General features: G+C 40.0%; 1 long non-coding RNA gene across 1 annotated transcript; it reads left to right on the plus strand.

Annotated features, from left to right (window-relative positions):
* The first annotated feature begins 7,326 nt into the window (after window positions 1-7,326).
* Window positions 7,327-9,462, plus strand: LOC135523212 (uncharacterized). The gene is made up of 2 exons (XR_010452797.1): window positions 7,327-7,660; window positions 8,519-9,462. It is a non-coding gene; the product is annotated as an uncharacterized LOC135523212 (long non-coding RNA).
* The last annotated feature ends 202 nt before the right edge of the window (window positions 9,463-9,664 follow it).

Raw genomic sequence — 9,664 nt, forward strand, 5'->3', positions numbered from 1 at the left:
TCAAAACCTCAGGTGAAATGAATCAGTGGACGCAGTTCCACCTACTCCGCTTCAGGCATTACCACGAGCCCATCCTCCCCAATTAAGGTACCACCAACCTCCTGTGGTCTCAACTTACTGTTGAAAGTTCTTATGATCTTATGATCTTATGACTCCTGGATAGGTATTCTGCGTATTAGCTAACCACATCATATCATACAGCAGGGCAACTTCGATGGGGTTTTGGGGGTCACAAAAAATCTGAACGACTCATGAGGGGTGGCAGTGGCTCATGTACCCACAGCCATACCCAAGCACGCAGTCAGAGCTGGCCCTAGCTTTTTGTGGGACCAAAGTGAAATTTTTTACACATTTTGCCATGCGTAGAGAAAATGTTGCAGTTTTACAGCTAATTTCCTGCAATTCTACACATTTTGACGTGGTGGAAAGAAGGGTTAGAAGTTTTCAATATGATATCTGAGTGAGGGTGACTAGCAAAGTCAATGGGGACCCCCGGTCGGTAGCTTTGATAGCTGGCTAGACTAACTTACCAATCTAAAAACATTTAGCTGACATGGGCTAATTGAGTGACTGTCAGAGACTGACATAACAATTTTAAAAAACTGCTGACGCACAACAAAAATGTGTGGAATCTATGTGGAAAATACTTTGGATTTGCAAAAAGTCATTTTGAGGGTGAAGCTTGAAGCATGAATTGTCACCATGGTAACCAATTTTCAACATAGACAAACCTTGTATAAAATATCTCGAATGTGTACCTTTGAAACAACGTCAGATCTTCAAAGTTATATCCACTATCAGAAAAAAAACTAGTCTGGGCATTACCTCCAAGTGGGGAGTTGATCAGCTATCCATTTAGTCTCCCATCCAGGGTTTTAACCAAGCCCTGCTTTGATATTTGTCAAGGACTACTACTAATGTGCTATCGTGAGAATTATTACTGAGAGATCTCTTAATAACGAAATAGATTCACTGTTGCTATCATTCCAAAGTCATTCCAAAGGTTAGGTTTAAAGGCAAACTTCAGCATTTTTATACTTCATATTCATCATCTCCAGTACCACCCCAACATCGACATATGTGAAAATAGTGTGTTTTTAATAGACACGTTTTTCCAATGACATCATCGGTGTGCATCGTGTGATTTTAACCAATTTTAATTAGACATGACCTACTATTTGTCTACTAAACTGGATAAGGTTTGTTCAAGACTATCCTATCAACAGGACTTTCAAAACGGTAATATCCTATGTTTCACCGAGTCGTGGCTGAACAAGGACATGGATAATATACAGTTAGCTGGGTTTTCCATGCAGTGGTAAGACAGAACATCAGCCTCCAGTAAGATCCGTGGGGATGGGGTGTGTCTCTTTGTCAACAACAGCTGGTGCGCAATATCTAATATTAAGGAAGTTTCAAGGTTTTGCTTGCCTGAGTTAGAGTACCTCATCATAAGCTGTAGACTATTTAGCAAGAGAGTTTTCAACTATATTCTTCATTGCTATCTATTTACCGCTGGCACTAAGACTGCACTCAACGAGCTGTATAAGGCCATAAGCAAACAAGAAAATTGTCATCCAGAGGCACCGTTCCCAGTGGCCGGGGACTTTAATGCAGGAAAATGTCAGTTTTACCTAATTCCTACCAACATTTCACGTGCAACTAGAGAAAAAAATAATAATTTGGCAAATCTGGCCATAACTCTATTACAAGCCAAAGCTCAAACAGGAAGTACCAGTGACGTGCTCAATATGAAAGTGGTCCAATGAAGTGGATGCTAAGCTACAGGACTGTTTTGCTAGCAGTCTGGAATATGTTCCGGGATTCATTCAATGGCATTGAGGAGTATCCCACATCAGTCACCAGCTTCATAAATAAGTGCATTGAAGTCGACGTCCCCGCAGTGACCGTACGTACGTACGTACATATCCCAAACAAAAGCCATGGATTACAGGCAACATCCACACTAAATTAAAGGCTAGAGCTGTCACTTTCAAGGGGTGGGACACTAATCTGGACGCATATAAGAAATCATGCTACACCCTCCAAAGAACCATCAAACAGGCAAAGTGTCAATACAGGACTAAGAACGAATCCTACTACACCAGCTCTGATGCTCGTTGGATGTGGCAGGGCTTGCAAACAGCCAAATTACGCAAGCCTACCAGACGAGCTAAATGCCTTCTATGTTTGCTTCGAGGCAAGCAACACTGATCCGTGCATTAGAGCACCAGCTGTTCTGGATGACAGTGTGTGCCAATGTGAGTAAGACCTTTAAACCAATTAACATTCACAAGGCAGCTGAACCAGATGGATTACCAGGACGCATACTCAGAGCATGTGCTGACCAGTTGGCAAGTGTCTTCACTGACAGCTTCATGTTCCTTGGTGTCCACATCACTAAGGACCTATCATGGTCCAAATACACCAACACGGTTGTAAGGAGGGCACGACAATGCCTATTCCCCCTCAGGAGGCTGAAAAGATTTGGCATGGGTACTCAGGTTCTAAAAAGGTTATTCAGCTGCACCAGCGAGAGCATCCTGACTGGTTCCATCATCGCTTGGTATGGCAACTGCTCGGCATCCGACTGCAAGTCGCTACCGAGGGTAATGCGTACGGCTCAGTACGTGACTGGGGCCGAGCTCCCTGCCATCCAGGACCTCTATACCAGGCAGCGTCACAGGAAGGCCTGAATGCTACCATCACAGCAAGCGGTACCGGAGCGCCGAGTCTGAGACGAAAAGGCTCCTTAACAGCTTCTACCCCCAAGCCATAAGACTGCTGAACAGTTAATCAAATGGTTACCAGGCCTATTTACATTGACCCCCTTAGTTTATTCTTATTTTTTGCACTGACTCCATGTACACTCACTGGACTCACACATACTACACTGACATTCCATCACACACACACAAAACACATGCATATTGACACCACACACACACACACACACACACACACACTGCTGATATTCTCTTTTTATTATCTATGCATAGTCACTTTTCCCCTATCTACATGTACATATTACCTCAATTATTTCGACTACCCTGTACTCCTGCACATTGACTCAGAACCGGTACCCATTGTATATAGCCTCGTTATAGTCATTTTATTGAGTTACTTGTTTTCCTTTAGTTTATTTAGCAAATTTTTCTTACTTACTGCATTGTTGGTTAAGGGCCTGTAAGTAAGGTAAGCATTTAATGGTAAGGTCTACACCTCTTGTATTTGTAGCATGTGACGAATAAAATGTTATTTGATTTGATGTCATTGGAAATACTTAGAGAAATATATATTTTTTACTACAAGATATAGAAATGCACCATTTTCAATATGTTGATGTTGGCGTGGTGCTGGAGATGATGAACATGAGAATTTGTGATTTTTTAAATAAATATAGCTAAAGAAACAGAAACAGAACCATACTCTATAAGTCATATATACAAATTCTAAGTCATATACACAAATTCTCATGTATGTATATATATATATATATATATATATATATATATATATATATATATATATATATTATACTATTTATGCCTAAATAGCATTTACGAAGTCATCAACAGCTATTGTTTCAATTCATCCCAGGGTTAAACAAATTGATACAGGGCCTTCAGAAAGTATTCATACCCCTTGACTTATTCCACATTTTCTTTTGTTACAGGCTGTAACTTACAGCCTGAATTCAAAATGGATTAAATAGTTCTTTCTGACCCATTTAAACACAATACCCCATAATGACAAAGTGAAAACATGTTTCTAGAATGTTTTGAAAATGAAATGCAGAAATATTTACATAAGTATTCACACCCATGAGTCAATGCTTTGTCGAATCACCTTTGGCAGTGATTACAGCTGTAAGTCTTTAAGAGCTTACCACAACGGGATTGTGCAACATTTGCCCATTATTCTTCTCAAATTCTTCAAGCTCTGTCAAATTGGTTGTTGATCATTGCTAGACAACCATCGTCAGGTCTTGACATAGATTCTCAAGTAGATTTAACTCAAAACTGTAACTCGGCCACTCAGAAACATTCACTGTGTTCTTGGTAAGCAACTCCGGTGTAGATTTGGCCTTGTGTTTTAGATTATTGTCCTGCTGAAAGGTGAATTAATCTCCCAGTGTCTGATGGAAAGCAGACTGAGACAGTTTTTTTCTGCAGGTGCTTAGCTTTATGCAATTAATTTTTTGTCCCCGGAAAACTACTCAGTCCTTAACAATTACAAGCATACCCATAACATGATGCAGCCACCGCTATGCTTAAAAATATTGAGAGTGGTACTCAGTAATGTGTTGTATTGGATTTGGCCCAAACATAACACTTTGAATTCAGGACAAAAAGTGAATTGCTTTGCCACATTTTTTGCAGTATTGCTTTAATGCCTTGTTGCAAACAGGATGCATGTTTTAGAATATTTTTTATTCTGTACAGGATTCCTTCTTTTCACTCTGTCAAATTAGGTTAGTATTATGGATTAACTACAATGTTGTTGATCCATCCTCAGTTTTCTTCTATCACAGCCATTAAAATCTGTAACTGTTTTAAAATCACTATTGGCCTCATGGTGTAATTCCCTGAGGTTTCCTTCCTCTCCGGCAACTGAGTTAGGAAGGACGCCTGTATCTTTGTAGTAACTGGGTGTATTGATACCACATCCAAAGTGTAATTAATAACTTAATCATGCTCAAAGGGATATTCAGTGTTTTTTTTGTTTTTTTTACTCATCTACCAATAGGTGCCCTTATTTGCGATGCATTGAAAAACCTCCCTGGTCTTCATGGTTGAATCTGTGTTTGAAATTCACTGTTTGAATGAGGGACCTTACATTCAGTATAATTGCATTCAAAAATCATATTAAACACTATTATTGCACCTTCCAACACCTTCCAAAAAGAAAACGACGAAGTCTCTGAATGTCCTTGAGTCGTCCAGCCAGAGCCCGGACTTGAACGCGATCGAACATCTCTGGAGAGACCTGAAAATAGCTGTGCAGCAATGCTCAATCCAACCTGACAGCGCTTGAGATGATCTGCAGAGAAGAATGGGAGAAATTCCCCAAATCAAATCAAATTGTATTTGTCACATGTGCCGAATACAGTGAAATGCTGACAAATACAGGTGTGCCAAGCTTGTAGCGTCATACTCAAGAAGACTAGATGCTGTATTGCTGCCAAAGGTGCTTTAACAAAGTACTGAGTAAAGGGTCTGAATACTTATGTATATGTGATATTTTTTTGTTGTTCATATAAATTAGCAAAAACGTCTAAAGCTATTTTTTCTTAGTCATTATGGATGTAGATTGATGAGGGGAAAAAACAATTGAATACATTTTTGAATAAGGCTGTAACGTAACAAAATGTGGAAAAAGTCAAGGGGTCTGAATACTTTCCGAAGGCACTGTATATGACTAGGGTTTCAAGCTTCGGTTGATGTCAAATTGAATCTTCAAGTTAATAATGAATATGTTTGATTCACATCTCCATTTCAACCAAAAATCTAAGTAAAAGAACAGGACTAAATCAAATTACAAGTTTACAGTTGAATTAGATTTAGTCCTATTCTTTAACTTTGATTTTTGTTTGAGATGCAGAGGTGAATCCAACATATCAATTATTAATTTGTAGGCAAACTGGAATTAAAATCAGACTAAGTCAGTGGCACAACATATACATCTCCTTTAAATGCTGACATTTGGTTGCATTGACAACCAAACACAATTCATCATCACTTTTGCAAGACGGTAAATAGCCTATTAACTTGTCGACAAATTAACAAATATGTTGGATTTACATCTCCAACCAAACTCCCCCCCAAAAAGATAAAGATTAGAATTAAGCCAGTGGCTCAAATTAAACTATGCAAGAATTACATACATCTTCATTAAAATATTGATATTTGGTTGCATTGTCAACCTAACACAATTTGATATTACTTGTAATACAGTAAATATCCTAAAGTTAAGGCGATCTTACAAACAAATGAAACCGTTTTTATTCAACCTTAAAATGACTAACCCATCCATTGCCACATTGTTGAGGTTACTGTAACTATAAAAGTCATATTATGTAATCATAGAACATGTGCATGTTCAAGATAGCATGCAAAGGTTCCAGATCTGTGGAGATCTTCACAATATAGATATCTGAACAGAATGTCATACTGTATTGATCACTTGCACTATGTACTTGCACAAACTTCTGTCTGTCTTTTCAGTGGGTGAATAAAGGTTGACATTTCATTGATCATCATCTCAACCGAATATTACCCACTTTTCTAAGTTGAAATGATGTGGTTTGCAGTGGGTGGTGTAGTGACTGGCGAGATACAGTACACTGGGGTGCGATCCTATAGAATGTGCACGCTTGATTGATCCCTTTTTGACTGTGCAGTCACTACTCTGACCTTGGCTTTATTCATGTCAATCATTACCGGCTATTCTGATTACTTTTTTAAATCCAAAGTTCTCTTTTGAGAGAGAGACCCCCCCCCCCCCATTGAGTTCTTTTATTTGCTGTATCAGCAGCCCTCCGGTTCTTTTTCAGAAACAGGAAATCCACAGGTCCTTTCGAACAATTCATGGAAGAGGGAGTGTTTGCATAGACAATCCCTGTGGTCGGCCTACTGATATCTTTGAAACACTTGCCTTAATGCTTTAGTAAGAAGAAAGACCCATTTTCCAGGCAGTAATAATGGAGCAAAGGAGTGATGTGTGAATAGGCCTAATTGCCAAGCATTAAACTGAGGGCATATTTCCTGGGAAGGGTTTTACAGCGCGGATACACCTGCTACATATGTCACCATGTCATCCATCTATGCCACCCCTCCAAAGCAGGACTCACCCACAACTTCAACAACACTGTTGTGTCAATATACTGTGCGCCAGTGCCAACTAGTCCAAGTAACAAGTGGGTCATTCAAAAGATCTTTCCAGAACATAATGCATAAACATGTAAATTAATTTAGATTGTTAGGGCTACAGATAAAGTCCACATACTAAATTATATAGTATGAAGATTCAAACGTAACTTAATGCTTGTCTAGCATAGTTTACTGCATGCATTACTTTATAATATTGTATTATATAAAGTCATACTAACCTATTCACCTATTTTACTTTATTCTATTATACAGATACGCAGTTTTCACCTTTTACCATAACTAGCTAAACTACACATTGTACTGCACCTAATTGGTCTTTTGTAAAAGAAAAGGCTAACCTTCAATTCTCCTCAGTTGTTTGCACATCAATTAAACTGCAGAACCACTAGGTTACACTACACACCTAATCAGATGCACACTGTGCCGTGGGCTATTCTACATGCGGCAGGTAGTTAAATAGGCAACTTTTCATTCTGTCAGTTGTGCCTTCTTTTGATTGGGGAAATAACATTCTAAATAGGTCGTCAATGCAAACAGGATGTTGTCGCCCTGGTGCTCCTGTTGCAATTCGACGTGTTCCTGTGAACCGATAAGATCCCGGAGTCGTAGGGAAACAGCCGGAGACGTGAGTCATTTGGTTGAGAACGAGGACCAACGCGAAATTGTCGCGGACCGAACCAGGATGAACCAGGACATTGCACTTTTGAGAGAACAGTACAACTGCACTAAAGAGAAACAAAAGACCCGGGTGGTTTTATTCAGACAAGGTAGGCAACTCTTTCGATGAGTGCTGTGCGAGCTTGGCATGCACACAACCAGTTTTGTCTAAAGTTTTGTCTGGCAACAGGCCGATGTTCTGCTTCCTTGGTCTTTTGTATCTATAATGGATTTGTATAATGTGAATATCAGTCGTTTTGACTGAATTAGTCTTGGCTACTTTTGTTTCTTCATACAACAGATTATCCTGATCCGAATGCTTTGAACAACAACAATGGCAGTTACTATAGACTATAGGTAGCCAGTATAGGTAGCCAGTAGACCTGACCCTTACAGCTGCGCTCGGGTCGGACAGACTTCCTTCGTGAACACCTGTGGAGCCCCTGCAATATATTATTCAGAAAACATACCTCAATCCAGGGATGACAAATGCCTTGTACTTTAAAATTGTCTCATTCAAATAAAAGTGTATTTGTCACATGCGCCAATGGAATAAAACTGTTGTAGACTTTACCATGAAATGCTAATTTGAGCCCATTCCCAACAACGCAGAAGTAAAAAGTAAGAACATTTGCTAATTGAAAAAAGTAACACAATAACGAGGCCATATACAAGGAGTACCAGCTCGAGTCAATGTGCAAGGGTACGAGGTAGTTTAGGTAATATGTACAGGAAGTCTATCCAAACCTAATGCAGCTGTAAGCAAGAAGGTCAGATCTGTTGGCTAGGCTATAGGCTTCTGGAAGTGTGTGTGTGTCCGTGTGTGTCATTTGAACACAAGTTATATTTTTGTTACAATAACATGACTACATAAGTAAGCACTGCATTTTTTATTTTTTTCTGAGCTGAAAGGTTGATTGCAAATGTCTGTTAACCTGTCTTTACTTTTCTATTCTAATTCCCGACAGCATCAGCTGATGACGCAACAGAGATCAGTGGGAAAGCCCTGGTCAACATGGTCCCGGTCAACCAGGAGATGAAGAGCACACATGAGAGGAAGAGGACGGTGTCAGGGGCTGAGATTGATTTTGTTAGGCACCTGGAGATGACTCCATGGTACACACACTTAGGAATCCACCGACGGACCAACGGTATCATAGCACCTCATCCGAACCACACATTCACCGGTAGCAATTCTGCGAGTTTGACTTCGCTCTCTGAGGACTGTCCTGAGACATCCAGTGACAAAGGCTTGGGGATTCTACTTCTTTCCATTCTGAAGAGTTGAGTACCAGTAACAGCATTTCAGGCTCCCAGAAGTTCTCAGCCCCAGTCGTTTTGTCCAGACAACTATGTTTTGGGGGCCAGCAGCCACCTCAGTTCTCCTCCAGCCCCCTTCACCACTACCCCTTCCCCCAGCGAAAAGGGCCCAAGAAGTCAGAGGCTGCCAGGAGACTTGGGATGTACACATCATTCTGATTAGAGAGGGAGTCTGCTATAGTGCAACATGTGTTATATGTTTCTGCATTAAAAACATTATTGTTGAGTTGCTGTAAGGACATTTGCTATGCAGCCATTTCCATGTTAATGATGTCATGTAAGTTGCTGTGCCTGACCCTGTGTTGGACCCGTACGTTAACGTTTGAGTTTCATCTCATTGGAGCCTAAATGTGTTTGTTTGAGAAGGAAATATATTTTCCCCAGTGAGTCTGCAGGACTGTGCCAATGAACAAATGAGTGGAACACGACTGATTACTCTCTGGTGTGCATAGCCTATTATTGTCATGCAGTAAGATTAATCCCAGCCATCCAGATGGAATGTGCAGACAGTGTGATGATGCAGTGATTTAAATATCTTTGTACAGTATGCTACTTCAACATGCATATTGAATATTAAAACATCCCATCAAAACTCTTTGTCTGAGTCATTTTAAAAAGGTACCATACTTTTGATGTTCTTTCCTTCGCTTCTACTATTCTGTGCTGTCATTTTGTTGTAGGCTAAACTCCAATCGTGTTGGTAGCATAATATGAGGACCGAGCCATCTCCTAATCTAACCCCAAACCATGGGCGCAACTTTCACTGGGGACATGCAGATAGCCAGGGGAACATT

This window comes from Oncorhynchus masou, chromosome 30, assembly GCF_036934945.1.
Source record: "Oncorhynchus masou masou isolate Uvic2021 chromosome 30, UVic_Omas_1.1, whole genome shotgun sequence".
NCBI lineage: Eukaryota > Metazoa > Chordata > Actinopteri > Salmoniformes > Salmonidae > Oncorhynchus > Oncorhynchus masou.